Source organism: Pseudophryne corroboree, chromosome 3, assembly GCF_028390025.1.
Source record: "Pseudophryne corroboree isolate aPseCor3 chromosome 3, aPseCor3.hap2, whole genome shotgun sequence".
Classification (NCBI taxonomy): domain Eukaryota; kingdom Metazoa; phylum Chordata; class Amphibia; order Anura; family Myobatrachidae; genus Pseudophryne; species Pseudophryne corroboree.
The window spans coordinates 807,279,298-807,296,179 of NC_086446.1; the positions used below are offsets into that span (position 1 = coordinate 807,279,298).

At 56.2% G+C, this 16,882-nt stretch overlaps 1 protein-coding gene across 1 annotated transcript in view; it reads right to left on the bottom strand.

Annotated features, from left to right (window-relative positions):
• GRK5 (G protein-coupled receptor kinase 5) overlaps nucleotides 1-16,882 on the bottom strand; it is a 269,390-nt gene that overhangs the window by 139,068 nt on the left and 113,440 nt on the right. The gene's annotated exons all lie outside the window — the stretch shown is intronic.

Genomic DNA, 16,882 nt, shown 5'->3' on the forward strand with positions numbered 1-16,882 from the left:
ACACAATGGTCCTAATACATGTGTACAGAGCCGGCACTGGCTGTTCCCCGGCACAATGGTCCTAATACATGTATACAGAGCCGGCACTGGCTGTTCCCCGGCACAATGGTCCTAATACATGTGTACAGAGCCGGCACTGGCTGCTCCCCGGAACAATGGTCCTAATACATGTGTACAGAGCCGGCACTGGCTGCTCCCCCGGCACAATGCTCCTAATACATGTGTACGTAGCCGGCACTGGCTGCTCCACCGGCACAATGCTCCTAATACATGTGTACGTAGCCGGCACTGGCTGCTCCAGCAGCACAATGGTCCTAATACATGTGTACGGAGCCGACACTGGCTGCTCCCCGGCACAATGGTCCTAATACATGTGTACAGAGCCGGCACTGGCTGATCCCCCGACACAATGGTCCTAATACATGTGTACAGAGCCGGCACTGGCTGCTCCCCCGACACAATGCTCCTAATACATGTGTACAGAGCCGGCACTGGCTGCTCTCCGACACAATGGTCCTAACACATGTGTACAGAGCCGGCACTGGCTGCTCCCCTGACACAATGGTCCTAATACATGTGTACAGAGCCGGCACTGGCTGCTCCCCGGCACAATGGTCCTAATACATGTGTACGGAGCCGGCACTAGCTGCTCCCCTGACACAATGGTCCTAACACATGTGTACAGAGCCGGCACTGGCTGCTCCCCCGGCACAATGGTCCTAATACATGTGTACAGAGCCGGCACTGGCTGCTCCCCGGCACAATGGTCCTAATACATGTGTATGTAGCCGGCACTAGCTGCTCCCCCGACACAATGGTCCTAATGTGTACAGAGCCGGCACTGGCTGCTCCCCCGACACAATGGTCCTAATACATGTGTATGTAGCCGGCACTAGCTGCTCCCCCGACACAATGGTCCTAATGTGTACAGATCCGGCACTGGCTGTTCCCCGGCACAATGGTCCTAATACATGTGTACAGAGCCGGCACTGGCTGTTCCCCGGCACAATGGTTCTAATACATGTGTACAGAGCCGGCACTGGCTGTTCCTCGACACAATGGTCCTAATACATGTGTACAGAGCCGGCACTGGCTGCTCCCCGGAACAATGGTCCTAATACATGTGTACAGAGCCGGCACTGGCTGCTCCCCTGACACAATGGTCCTAATACATGTGTACGTAGCCGGCACTGACTGCTCCCCCGACACAATGGTCCTAATACATGTGTATGTAGCTGGCACTGGCTACTCCACCGGCACAATGGTCCTAATACATGTGTACGGAGCCGGCACTGGCTGCTCCACTGGCACAATGGTCCTAATACATGTGTATGTAGCCGGCACTGGCTGCTCCCCGACACAATGCTCCTAATACATGTGTACTGAGCCGGCACTGGCTGCTCCCCCGGCACAATGGTCCTAATACATGTGTATGTAGCCGGCACTGGCTGCTCCCCTGACACAATGGTCCTAATACATGTGTACAGAGCCGGCACTGGCTGCTCCCCCGGCACAATGGTCCTAATACATGTGTACAGAGCCGGCACTGGCTGCTCCCCGGCACAATGGTTCTAATACATGTGTACGGAGCCGGCACTGGCTGCTCCCCGGCACAATGGTCCTAATACATGTGTACAGAGCCGGCACTGGCTGCTCCCCGTAACAATGGTCCTAATACATGTGTACAGAGACGGCACTGGCTGCTCCCCGTAACAATGGTCCTAATACATGTGTACAGAGCCGGCACTGGCTGCTCCCCATAACAATGGTCCTAATACATGTGTACAGAGCCGGCACTGGCTGCTCCCCCGGCACAATGGTCCTAATACATGTGTACAGAGCCGGCACTGGCTGCTCCCCCGGCACAATGATCCTAATACATGTGTACAGAGCCGGCACTGGCTGCTCCCCCGGCACAATGATCCTAATACATGTGTACAGAGCCGGCACTGGCTGCTCCCCCGGCACAATGGTCCTAATACATGTGTACAGAGCCGGCACTGGCTGCTCCCCTGGCACAATGGTCCTAATACATGTGTACAGAGCCGGCACTGGCTGCTCCCCGTAACAATGGTCCTAATACATGTGTACAGAGACGGCACTGGCTGCTCCCCCGGCACAATGGTCCTAATACATGTGTACAGAGCCGGCACTGGCTGCTCCCCCAGCACAATGGTCCTAATACATGTGTACAGAGCCGGCACTGGCTGCTCCCCCGGCACAATGATCCTAATACATGTGTACAGAGCCGGCACTGGCTGCTCCCCCGGCACAATGATCCTAATACATGTGTACAGAGCCGGCACTGGCTGCTCCCCCGGCACAATGGTCCTAATACATGTGTGCAGAGCCGGCACTGGCTGCTCCCCGGCACAATGGTCCTAATACATGTGTACAGAGCCGGCACTGGCTGCTCCCCGGCACAATGGTCCTAATACATGTGTACAGAGCCGGCACTGGCTGCTCCCCCGACACAATGGTCCTAATACATGTGTACAGAGCCGGCACTGGCTGCTCCCCCGGCACAATGCTCCTAATACATGTGTACAGAGCCGGCACTGGCTGCTCCCCCGGCACAATGGTCCTAATACATGTGTACGGAGCCGGCACTGGCTGTTCCTCGACACAATGGTCCTAATACATGTGTACAGAGCCGGCACTGACTACTCCCCGACACAATGGTCCTAATACATGTGTACAGAGCCGGCACTGGCTGTTCCCCGGCACAATGGTCCTAATACATGTGTACAGAGCCGGCACTGGCTGTTCCCCGGCACAATGGTCCTAATACATGTGTACAGAGCCGGCACTGGCTGTTCCTCGACACAATGGTCCTAATACATGTGTACAGAGCCGGCACTGGCTGCTCCCCGGAACAATGGTCCAAATACATGTGTACAGAGCCGGCACTGGCTGCTCCCCCGGCACAATGCTCCTAATACATGTGTACGTAGCCGGCACTGGCTGCTCCACCGGCACAATGCTCCTAATACATGTGTACGTAGCCGGCACTGGCTGCTCCACCAGCACAATGGTCCTAATACATGTGTACGGAGCCGGCACTGGCTGCTCCCCGGCACAATGGTCCTAATACATGTGTACAGAGCCGGCACTGGCTGATCCCCCGACACAATGGTCCTAATACATGTGTACAGAGCCGGCACTGGCTGCTCCCCCGACACAATGCTCCTAATACATGTGTACAGAGCCGGCACTGGCTGCTCTCCGACACAATGGTCCTAACACATGTGTACAGAGCCGGCACTGGCTGCTCCCCTGACACAATTGTCCTAATACATGTGTACAGAGCCGGCACTGGCTGCTCCCCGGCACAATGGTCCTAATACATGTGTACGGAGCCGGCACTAGCTGCTCCCCTGACACAATGGTCCTAACACATGTGTACAGAGCCGGCACTGGCTGCTCCCCCGGCACAATGGTCCTAATACATGTGTACAGAGCCGGCACTGGCTGCTCCCCGGCACAATGGTCCTAATACATGTGTATGTAGCCGGCACTAGCTGCTCCCCCAACACAATGGTCCTAATGTGTACAGAGCCGGCACTGGCTGCTCCCCCGACACAATGGTCCTAATGTGTACAGAGCCGGCACTGGCTGTTCCCCGGCACAATGGTCCTAATACATGTGTACAGAGCCGGCACTGGCTGTTCCCCGGCACAATGGTCCTAATACATGTGTACAGAGCCGGCACTGGCTGTTCCTCGACACAATGGTCCTAATACATGTGTACAGAGCCGGCACTGGCTGCTCCCCGGAACAATGGTCCTAATACATGTGTACAGAGCCGGCACTAGCTGCTCCCCCGACACAATGGTCCTAATACATGTGTACAGAGCCGGCACTGACTGCTCCCCCGGCACAATGGTCCTAATACATGTGTACAGAGCCGGCACTGGCTGCTCCCCCGGCACAATGGTCCTAATACATGTGTACAGAGCCGGCACTGGCTGTTCCCCGGCACAATGGTCCTAATACATGTGTACAGAGCCGGCACTGGCTGTTCCTCGACACAATGGTCCTAATACATGTGTACAGAGCCGGCACTGGCTGCTCCCCGGAACAATGGTCCTAATACATGTGTACAGAGCCGGCACTAGCTGCTCCCCCGACACAATGGTCCTAATACATGTGTACAGAGCCGGCACTGACTGCTCCCCCGGCACAATGGTCCTAATACATGTGTACAGAGCCGGCACTGGCTGCTCCCCCGGCACAATGGTCCTAATACATGTGTACGTAGCCGGCACTGGCTGCTCCACCAGCACAATGGTCCTAATACATGTGTACAGAGCCGGCACTGGCTGCTCCCCCGACACAATGGTCCTAATACATGTGTACAGAGCCGGCACTGACTGCTCCCCAGGCACAATGGCCCTAATACATGTGTACAGAGCCGGCACTGACTGCTCCCCCGGCACAATGGTCCTAATACATGTGTACAGAGCCGGCACTGGCTGCTCCCCCGGCACAATGGTCCTAATACATGTGTACGTAGCCGGCACTGGCTGCTCCACCAGCACAATGGTCCTAATACATGTGTACAGAGCCGGCACTGGCTGCTCCCCCGACACAATGGTCCTAATACATGTGTACAGAGCCGGCACTGACTGCTCCCCCGACACAATGGTCCTAATACATGTGTACAGAGCCGGCACTGGCTGTTCCCCGGCACAATGGTCCTAATACATGTGTACAGAGCCGGCACTGGCTGCTCCCTCGGCACAATGGTCCTAATACATGTGTACAGAGCAGGCACTGGTTGCTCCTCGGAACAATGGTCCTAATACATGTGTACAGAGCCGGCACTGGCTGCTCCACCAGCACAATGGTCCTAATACATGTGTACAGAGCCGGCACTGGCTGCTCCCCCGACACAATGGTCCTAATACATGTGTACAGAGCCGACACTGGCTGTTCCCCGGCACAATGGTCCTAATACATGTGTACAGAGCCGGCACTGGCTGTTCCCCGGCACAATGGTCCTAATACATGTGTACAGAGCCGGCACTGGCTGCTCCCTCGGCACAATGGTCCTAATACATGTGTACAGAGCCGGCACTGGCTGCTCCTCGGAACAATGGTCCTAATACATGTGTACAGAGCCGGCACTGGCTGCTCCCCCGGCACAATGGTCCTAATACATGTGTACGGAGCCGGCACTGGCTGCTCCCCTGACACAATGGTCCTAATACATGTGTACATAGCCGGCACTGACTGCTCCCCCGACACAATGGTCCTAATACATGTGTATGTAGCTGGCACTGGCTACTCCACCGGCACAATGGTCCTAATACATGTGTACGGAGCCGGCACTGGCTGCTCCACCGGCACAATGGTCCTAATACATGTGTATGTAGCCGGCACTGGCTGCTCCCCGACACAATGCTCCTAATACATGTGTACAGAGCCGGCACTGGCTGCTCCCCGGCACAATGGTTCTAATACATGTGTACGGAGCCGGCACTGGCTGCTCCCCGGCACAATGGTCCTAATACATGTGTACAGAGCCGGCACTGGCTGCTCCTCGTAACAATGGTCCTAATACATGTGTACAGAGCCGGCACTGGCTGCTCCCCCGGTACAATGATCCTAATACATGTGTACAGAGCCGGCACTGGCTGCTCCCCCGGCACAATGATCCTAATACATGTGTACAGAGCCGGCACTGGCTGCTCCCCCGGCACAATGGTCCTAATACATGTGTAAAGAGCCGGCACTGGCTGCTCCCCGGCACAATGGTCCTAATACATGTGTACAGAGCCGGCACTGGCTGCTCCCCGTAACAATGGTCCTAATACATGTGTACAGAGACGGCACTGGCTGCTCCCCCGGCACAATGGTCCTAATACATGTGTACAGAGCCGGCACTGGCTGCTCCCCCGGCACAATGGTCCTAATACATGTGTACAGAGCCGGCACTGGCTGCTCCCCCGGCACAATGATCCTAATACATGTGTACAGAGCCGGCACTGGCTGCTCCCCCGGCACAATGATCCTAATACATGTGTACAGAGCCGGCACTGGCTGCTCCCCCGGCACAATGGTCCTAATACATGTGTACAGAGCCGGCACTGGCTGCTCCCCTGGCACAATGGTCCTAATACATGTGTACAGAGCCGGCACTGGCTGCTCCCCGGCACAATGGTCCTAATACATGTGTACAGAGCCGGCACTGGCTGCTCCCCGGCACAATGGTCCTAATACATGTGTACAGAGCCGGCACTGGCTGCTCCCCCGACACAATGGTCCTAATACATGTGTACAGAGCCGGCACTGGCTGCTCCCCCGGCACAATGGTCCTAATACATGTGTACGGAGCCGGCACTGGCTGTTCCTCGACACAATGGTCCTAATACATGTGTACAGAGCCGGCACTGACTACTCCCCGACACAATGGTCCTAATACATGTGTACAGAGCCGGCACTGGCTGTTCCTCGACACAATGGTCCTAATACATGTGTACAGAGCCGGAACTGGCTGCTCCCCGGAACAATGGTCCTAATACATGTGTACAGAGCCGGCACTGGCTGCTCCCCCGGCACAATGCTCCTAATACATGTGTACGTAGCCGGCACTGGCTGCTCCACCGGCACAATGCTCCTAATACATGTGTACGTAGCCGGCACTGGCTGCTCCACCAGCACAATGGTCCTAATACATGTGTACGGAGCCGGCACTGGCTGCTCCCCGGCACAATGGTCCTAATACATGTGTACAGAGCCGGCACTGGCTGCTCCCCCGACACAATGCTCCTAATACATGTGTACAGAGCCGGCACTGGCTGCTCTCCGACACAATGGTCCTAACACATGTGTACAGATCCGACACTGGCTGCTCCCCTGACACAATGGTCCTAATACATGTGTACAGAGCCGGCACTGGCTGCTCCCCGGCACAATGGTCCTAATACATGTGTACGGAGCCGGCACTAGCTGCTCCCCTGACACAATGGTCCTAACACATGTGTACAGAGCCGGCACTGGCTGCTCCCCCGGCACAATGGTCCTAATACATGTGTACAGAGCCGGCACTGGCTGCTCCCCGGCACAATGGTCCTAATACATGTGTATGTAGCCGGCACTAGCTGCTCCCCCGACACAATGGTCCTAATGTGTACAGAGCCGGCACTGGCTGCTCCCCCTACACAATGGTCCTAATACATGTGTATGTAGCCGGCACTAGCTGCTCCCCCGACACAATGGTCCTAATGTGTACAGAGCCGGCACTGGCTGTTCCCCGGCACAATGGTCCTAATACATGTGTACAGAGCCGGCACTAGCTGCTCCCCCGACACAATGGTCCTAATACATGTGTACAGAGCCGGCACTGACTGCTCCCCCGGCACAATGGTCCTAATACATGTGTACAGAGCCGGCACTGGCTGCTCCCCCGGCACAATGGTCCTAATACATGTGTACGTAGCCGGCACTGGCTGCTCCACCAGCACAATGGTCCTAATACATGTGTACAGAGCCGGAACTGGCTGCTCCCCCGACACAATGGTCCTAATACATGTGTACAGAGCCGGCACTGACTGCTCCCCAGGCACAATGGCCCTAATACATGTGTACAGAGCCGGCACTGACTGCTCCCCCGGCACAATGGTCCTAATACATGTGTACAGAGCCGGCACTGGCTGCTCCCCCGGCACAATGGTCCTAATACATGTGTACGTAGCCGGCACTGGCTGCTCCACCAGCACAATGGTCCTAATACATGTGTACAAAGCCGGCACTGGCTGCTCCCCCGACACAATGGTCCTAATACATGTGTACAGAGCCGGCACTGACTGCTCCCCCGACACAATGGTCCTAATACATGTGTACAGAGCCGGCACTGGCTGCTCCCCCGTCACAATGGTCCTAATACATGTGTACGTAGCCGGCACTGGCTGCTCCCCCGACACAGTGGTCCTAATACATGTGTACAGAGCCGGCACTGGCTGCTCCCTCGGCACAATGGTCCTAATACATGTGTACAGAGCCGGCACTGGCTGCTCCTCGGAACAATGGTCCTAATACATGTGTACAGAGCCAGCACTGGCTGCTCCCCCGGCACAATGGTCCTAATACATGTGTACGGAGCCGGCACTGGCTGCTCCCCTGACACAATGGTCCTAATACATGTGTACGGAGCCGGCACTGGCTGCTCCACCGGCACAATGGTCCTAATACATGTGTATGTAGCCGGCACTGGCTGCTCCCCGACACAATGCTCCTAATACATGTGTACTGAGCCGGCACTGGCTGCTCCCCCGGCACAATGGTCCTAATACATGTGTATGTAGCCGGCACTGGCTGCTCCCCTGACACAATGGTCCTAATACATGTGTACAGAGCCGGCACTGGCTGCTCCCCCGGCACAATGGTCCTAATACATGTGTACAGAGCCGGCACTGGCTGCTCCCCGGCACAATGGTTCTAATACATGTGTACGGAGCCGGCACTGGCTGCTCCCCGGCACAATGGTCCTAATACATGTGTACAGAGCCGGCACTGGCTGCTCCCCGTAACAATGGTCCTAATACATGTGTACAGAGCCGGCACTGGCTGCTCCCCCGGCACAATGATCCTAATACATGTGTACAGAGCCGGCACTGGCTGCTCCCCCGGCACAATGATCCTAATACATGTGTACAGAGCCGGCACTGGCTGCTCCCCCGGCACAATGGTCCTAATACATGTGTACAGAGCCGGCACTGGCTGCTCCCCTGGCACAATGGTCCTAATACATGTGTACAGAGCCGGCACTGGCTGCTCCCCGTAACAATGGTCCTAATACATGTGTACAGAGACGGCACTGGCTGCTCCCCCGGCACAATGGTCCTAATACATGTGTACAGAGCCGGCACTGGCTGCTCCCCCAGCACAATGGTCCTAATACATGTGTACAGAGCCGGCACTGGCTGCTCCCCCGGCACAATGATCCTAATACATGTGTACAGAGCCGGCACTGGCTGCTCCCCCGGCACAATGATCCTAATACATGTGTACAGAGCCGGCACTGGCTGCTCCCCCGGCACAATGGTCCTAATACATGTGTACAGAGCCGGCACTGGCTGCTCCCCTGGCACAATGGTCCTAATACATGTGTACAGAGACGGCACTGGCTGCTCCCCGTAACAATGGTCCTAATACATGTGTACAGAGCCGGCACTGGCTGCTCCCCGTAACAATGGTCCTAATACATGTGTACAGAGCCGGCACTGGCTGCTCCCCCGGCACAATGGTCCTAATACATGTGTACAGAGCCGGCACTGGCTGCTCCACCAGCACAATGGTCCTAATACATGTGTACAGAGACGGCACTGGCTGCTCCCCCGACACAATGGTCCTAATACATGTGTACAGAGCCGGCACTGACTGCTCCCCCGGCACAATGGCCCTAATACATGTGTACAGAGCCGGCACTGACTGCTCCCCCGGCACAATGGTCCTAATACATGTGTACGTAGCCGGCACTGGCTGCTCCACCAGCACAATGGTCCTAATACATGTGTACAGAGCCGGCACTGGCTGCTCCCCCGACACAATGGTCCTAATATATGTGTACAGAGCCGGCACTGACTGCTCCCCCGACACAATGGTCCTAATACATGTGTACAGAGCCGGCACTGGCTGCTCCCCCGGCACAATGGTCCTAATACATGTGTACGTAGCCGGCACTGGCTGCTCCCCCGACACAGTGGTCCTAATACATGTGTACAGAGCCGGCACTGGCTGTTCCCCGGCACAATGGTCCTAATACATGTGTACAGAGCCGGCACTGGCTGCTCCCTCGGCACAATGGTCCTAATACATGTGTACAGAGCCGGCACTGGCTGCTCCTCGGAACAATGGTCCTAATACATGTGTACAGAGCCGGAACTGGCTGCTCCCCCGGCACAATGGTCCTAATACATGTGTACAGAGCCGGCACTGACTGCTCCCCAGGCACAATGGTCCTAATACATGTGTACAGAGCCGGCACTGGCTGCTCCCCTGACACAATGGTCCTAATACATGTGTACGTAGCCGGCACTGACTGCTCCCCCGACACAATGGTCCTAATACATGTGTATGTAGCTGGCACTGGCTACTCCACCGGCACAATGGTCCTAATACATGTGTACGGAGCCGGCACTGGCTGCTCCACCGGCACAATGGTCCTAATACATGTGTATGTAGCCGGCACTGGCTGCTCCCCGACACAATGCTCCTAATACATGTGTACTGAGCCGGCACTGGCTGCTCCCCCGGCACAATGGTCCTAATACATGTGTATGTAGCCGGCACTGGCTGCTCCCCTGACACAATGGTCCTACATGTGTACAGAGCCGGCACTGGCTGCTCCCCCGGCACAATGGTCCTAATACATGTGTACAGAGCCGGCACTGGCTGCTCCCCGGCACAATGGTTCTAATACATGTGTACGGAGCCGGCACTGGCTGCTCCCCGGCACAATGGTCCTAATACATGTGTACAGAGCCGGCACTGGCTGCTCCCCGTAACAATGGTCCTAATACATGTGTACAGAGCCGGCACTGGCTGCTCCCCCGGCATAATGATCCTAATACATGTGTACAGAGCCGGCACTGGCTGCTCCCCCGGCACAATGATCCTAATACATGTGTACAGAGCCGGCACTGGCTGCTCCCCCGGCACAATGGTCCTAATACATGTGTACAGAGCCGGCACTGGCTGCTCCCCTGGCACAATGGTCCTAATACATGTGTACAGAGCCGGCACTGGCTGCTCCCCGTAACAATGGTCCTAATACATGTGTACAGAGACGGCACTGGCTGCTCCCCCGGCACAATGCTCCTAATACATGTGTACAGAGCCGGCACTGGCTGCTCCCCCAACACAATGGTCCTAATACATGTGTACGGAGCCGGCACTGGCTGTTCCTCGACACAATGGTCCTAATACATGTGTACAGAGCCGGCACTGACTACTCCCCGACACAATGGTCCTAATACATGTGTACAGAGCCGGCACTGGCTGTTCCCCGGCACAATGGTCCTAATACATGTGTACAGAGCCGGCACTGGCTGTTCCCCGGCACAATGGTCCTAATACATGTGTACAGAGCCGGCACTGGCTGTTCCTCGACACAATGGTCCTAATACATGTGTACAGAGCCGGCACTGGCTGCTCCCCGGAACAATGGTCCTAATACATGTGTACAGAGCCGGCACTGGCTGCTCCCCCGGCACAATGCTCCTAATACATGTGTACGTAGCCGGCACTGGCTGCTCCACCGGCACAATGCTCCTAATACATGTGTACGTAGCCGGCACTGGCTGCTCCACCAGCACAATGGTCCTAATACATGTGTACGGAGCCGGCACTGGCTGCTCTCCGGCACAATGGTCCTAATACATGTGTACAGAGCCGGCACTGGCTGATCCCCCGACACAATGGTCCTAATACATGTGTACAGAGCCGGCACTGGCTGCTCCCCCGACACAATGCTCCTAATACATGTGTACAGAGCCGGCACTGGCTGCTCTCCGACACAATGGTCCTAACACATGTGTACAGAGCCGGCACTGGCTGCTCCCCTGACACAATGGTCCTAATACATGTGTACAGAGCCGGCACTGGCTGCTCCCCGGCACAATGGTCCTAATACATGTGTACGAAGCCGGCACTAGCTGCTCCCCTGACACAATGGTCCTAACACATGTGTACAGAGCCGGCACTGGCTGCTCCCCCGGCACAATGGTCCTAATACATGTGTATGTAGCCGGCACTAGCTGCTCCCCCGACACAATGGTCCTAATGTGTACAGAGCCGGCACTGGCTGCTCCCCAGACACAATGGTCCTAATACATGTGTATGTAGCCGGCACTAGCTTCTCCCCCGACACAATGGTCCTAATGTGTACAGAGCCGGCACTGGCTGTTCCCCGGCACAATGGTCCTAATACATGTGTACAGAGCCGGCACTGGCTGCTCCACCGGCACAATGGTCCTAATACATGTGTATGTAGCTGGCACTGGCTACTCCACCGGCACAATGGTCCTAATACATGTGTACGGAGCCGGCACTGGCTGCTCCACCGGCACAATGGTCCTAATACATGTGTATGTAGCCGGCACTGGCTGCTCCCCGACACAATGCTCCTAATACATGTGTACTGAGCCGGCACTGGCTGCTCCCCCGGCACAATGGTCCTAATACATGTGTATGTAGCCGGCACTGGCTGCTCCCCTGACACAATGGTCCTAATACATGTGTACAGAGCCGGCACTGGCTGCTCCCCCGGCACAATGATCCTAATACATGTGTACAGAGCCGGCACTGGCTGCTCCCCCGGCACAATGATCCTAATACATGTGTACAGAGCCGGCACTGGCTGCTCCCCCGGCACAATGATCCTAATACATGTGTACGTAGCCGACACTGGCTGCTCCCCCGGCACAATGGTCCTAATACATGTGTACAGAGCCGGCACTGGCTGCTCCCCCGGCACAATGGTCCTAATACATGTGTACAGAGCCGGCACTGGCTGTTCCCCGGCACAATGGTCCTAATACATGTGTACAGAGCCGGCACTGGCTGTTCCTCGACACAATGGTCCTAATACATGTGTACAGAGCCGGCACTGGCTGCTCCCCTGGAACAATGGTCCTAATACATGTGTACAGAGCCGGCACTAGCTGCTCCCCCGACACAATGGTCCTAATACATGTGTACAGAGCCGGCACTGACTGCTCCCCCGGCACAATGGTCCTAATACATGTGTACAGAGCCGGCACTGGCTGCTCCCCCGGCACAATGGTCCTAATACATGTGTACGTAGCCGGCACTGGCTGCTCCACCAGCACAATGGTCCTAATACATGTGTACAGAGCCGGCACTGGCTGCTCCCCCGACACAATGGTCCTAATACATGTGTACAGAGCCGGCACTGACTGCTCCCCAGGCACAATGGCCCTAATACATGTGTACAGAGCCGGCACTGACTGCTCCCCCGGCACAATGGTCCTAATACATGTGTACAGAGCCGGCACTGGCTGCTCCCCCGGCACAATGGTCCTAATACATGTGTACGTAGCCGGCACTGGCTGCTCCACCAGCACAATGGTCCTAATACATGTGTACAGAGCCGGCACTGGCTGCTCCCCCGACACAATGGTCCTAATACATGTGTACAGAGCCGGCACTGACTGCTCCCCCGGCACAATGGTCCTAATACATGTGTACAGAGCCGGCACTGGCTGCTCCCCCGGCACAATGGTCCTAATACATGTGTACGTAGCCGGCACTGGCTGCTCCACCAGCACAATGGTCCTAATACATGTGTACAGAGCCGGCACTGGCTGCTCCCCCGACACAATGGTCCTAATACATGTGTACAGAGCCGGCACTGACTGCTCCCCCGACACAATGGTCCTAATACATGTGTACAGTGCCGGCACTGGCTGCTCCCCCGGCACAATGGTCCTAATACATGTGTACGTAGCCGGCACTGGCTGCTCCCCCGACACAGTGGTCCTAATACATGTTTACAGAGCCGGCACTGGCTGCTCCCTCGGCACAATGGTCCTAATACATGTGTACAGAGCCGGCACTGGCTGCTCCTCGGAACAATGGTCCTAATACATGTGTACAGAGCCGGCACTGGCTGCTCCCCCGGCACAATGGTCCTAATACATGTGTACGGAGCCGGCACTGGCTGCTCCCCTGACACAATGGTCCTAATACATGTGTACGTAGCCGGCACTGACTGCTCCCCCGACACAATGGTCCTAATACATGTGTATGTAGCTGGCACTGGCTACTCCACCGGCACAATGGTCCTAATACATGTGTACGGAGCCGGCACTGGCTGCTCCACCGGCACAATGGTCCTAATACATGTGTATGTAGCCGGCACTGGCTGCTCCCCGACACAATGCTCCTAATACATGTGTACTGAGCCGGCACTGGCTGCTCCCCCGGCACAATGGTCCTAATACATGTGTATGTAGCCGGCACTGGCTGCTCCCCTGACACAATGGTCCTAATACATGTGTACAGAGCCGGCACTGGCTGCTCCCCCGGCACAATGGTCCTAATACATGTGTACAGAGCCGGCACTGGCTGCTCCCCGGCACAATGGTTCTAATACATGTGTACGGAGCCGGCACTGGCTGCTCCCCGGCACAATGGTCCTAATACATGTGTACAGAGCCGGCACTGGCTGCTCCCCGTAACAATGGTCCTAATACATGTGTACAGAGCCGGCACTGGCTGCTCCCCCGGCACAATGATCCTAATACATGTGTACAGAGCCGGCACTGGCTGCTCCCCCGGCACAATGATCCTAATACATGTGTACAGAGCCGGCACTGGCTGCTCCCCCGGCACAATGATCCTAATACATGTGTACGTAGCCGGCACTGGCTGCTCCCCCGGCACAATGGTCCTAATACATGTGTACAGAGCCGGCACTGGCTGCTCCCCTGGCACAATGGTCCTAATACATGTGTACAGAGCCGGCACTGGCTGCTCCCCGTAACAATGGTCCTAATACATGTGTACAGAGCCGGCACTGACTACTCCCCGTAACAATGGTCCTAATACATGTGTACAGAGACGGCACTGGCTGCTCCCCCGGCACAATGGTCCTAATACATGTGTACAGAGCCGGCACTGGCTGCTCCCCCAGCACAATGGTCCTAATACATGTGTACAGAGCTGGCACTGGCTGCTCCCCCAGCACAATGGTCCTAATACATGTGTACAGAGCCGGCACTGGCTGCTCCCCCGGCACAATGATCCTAATACATGTGTACAGAGCCGGCACTGGCTGCTCCCCCGGCACAATGATCCTAATACATGTGTACAGAGCCGGCACTGGCTGCTCCCCCGGCACAATGGTCCTAATACATGTGTACAGAGCCGGCACTGGCTGCTCCCCTGGCACAATGGTCCTAATACATGTGTACAGAGCCGGCACTGGCTGCTCCCCGTAACAATGGTCCTAATACATGTGTACAGAGCCGGCACTGGCTGCTCCCCGTAACAATGGTCCTAATACATGTGTACAGAGACGGCACTGGCTGCTCCCCCGGCACAATGCTCCTAATACATGTGTACAGAGCCGGCACTGGCTGCTCCCCCGGCACAATGATCCTAATACATGTGTACAGAGCCGGCACTGGCTGCTCCCCCGGCACAATGATCCTAATACATGTGTACAGAGCCGGCACTGGCTGCTCCCCCGGCACAATGGTCCTAATACATGTGTACAGAGCCGGCACTGGCTGCTCCCCCGGCACAATGGTCCTAATACATGTGTACAGAGCCGGCACTGGCTGCTCCCCCGGCACAATGATCCTAATACATGTGTACAGAGCCGGCACTGGCTGCTCCCCTGGCACAATGATCCTAATACATGTGTACAGAGCCGGCACTGGCTGCTCCCCCCGGCACAATGGTCCTAATACATGTGTACAGAGCCGGCACTGGCTGCTCCCCAGGCACAATGATCCTAATACATGTGTACAGAGCCGGCACTGGCTGCTCCCCCCGGCACAATGGTCCTAATACATGTGTACAGAGCCGGTACTGGCTGCTCCCCCGGCACAATGGTCCTAATACATGTGTACAGAGCCGGCACTGGCTGCTCCCCTGGCACAATGGTCCTAATACATGTGTACAGAGCCGGCACTGGCTGCTCCCCTGGCACAATGGTCCTAATACATGTGTACAGAGCCGGCACTGGCTGCTCCCCCGGCACAATGGTCCTAATACATGTGTACAGAGCCGGCACTGGCTGCTCCCCCCGGCACAATGGTCCTAATACATGTGTACAGAGCCGGCACTGGCTGCTCCCCAGGCACAATGATCCTAATACATGTGTACAGAGCCGGCACTGGCTGCTCCCCCCGGCACAATGGTCCTAATACATGTGTACAGAGCCGGTACTGGCTGCTCCCCCGGCACAATGGTCCTAATACATGTGTACAGAGCCGGCACTGGCTGCTCCCCTGGCACAATGGTCCTAATACATGTGTACAGAGCCGGCACTGGCTGCTCCCCTGGCACAATGGTCCTAATACATGTGTACAGAGCCGGCACTGGCTGCTCCCCGTAACAATGGTCCTAATACATGTGTACAGAGCCGGCACTGGCTGCTCCCCGTAACAATGGTCCTAATACATGTGTACAGAGACGGCACTGGCTGCTCCCCATAACAATGGTCCTAATACATGTGTACAGAGCCGGCACTGGCTGCTCCCCGTAACAATGGTCCTAATACATGTGTACAGAGCCGGCACTGGCTGCTCCCCGTAACAATGGTCCTAATACATGTGTACAGAGCCGGCACTGGCTGCTCTCCGGCACAATGCTCCTAATACATGTGTACAGAGCCGGCACTGGCTGCTCCCCTGGCACAATGATCCTAATACATGTGTACAGAGCCGGCACTGGCTGCTCCCCCCGGCACAATGGTCCTAATACATGTGTACAGAGCCGGCACTGGCTGCTCCCCAGGCACAATGATCCTAATACATGTGTACAGAGCCGGCACTGGCTGCTCCCCCCGGCACAATGGTCCTAATACATGTGTACAGAGCCGGTACTGGCTGCTCCCCCGGCACAATGGTCCTAATACATGTGTACAGAGCCGGCACTGGCTGCTCCCCTGGCACAATGGTCCTAATACATGTGTACAGAGCCGGCACTGGCTGCTCCCCTGGCACAATGGTCCTAATACATGTGTACAGAGCCGGCACTGGCTGCTCCCCGTAACAATGCTCCTAATACATGTGTACAGAGACGGCACTGGCTGCTCCCCTGGCACAATGGTTCTAATACATGTGTACAGAGCAGGCACTGGCTGCTCCCCTGGCACAATGGTCCTAATACATGTGTACAGAGC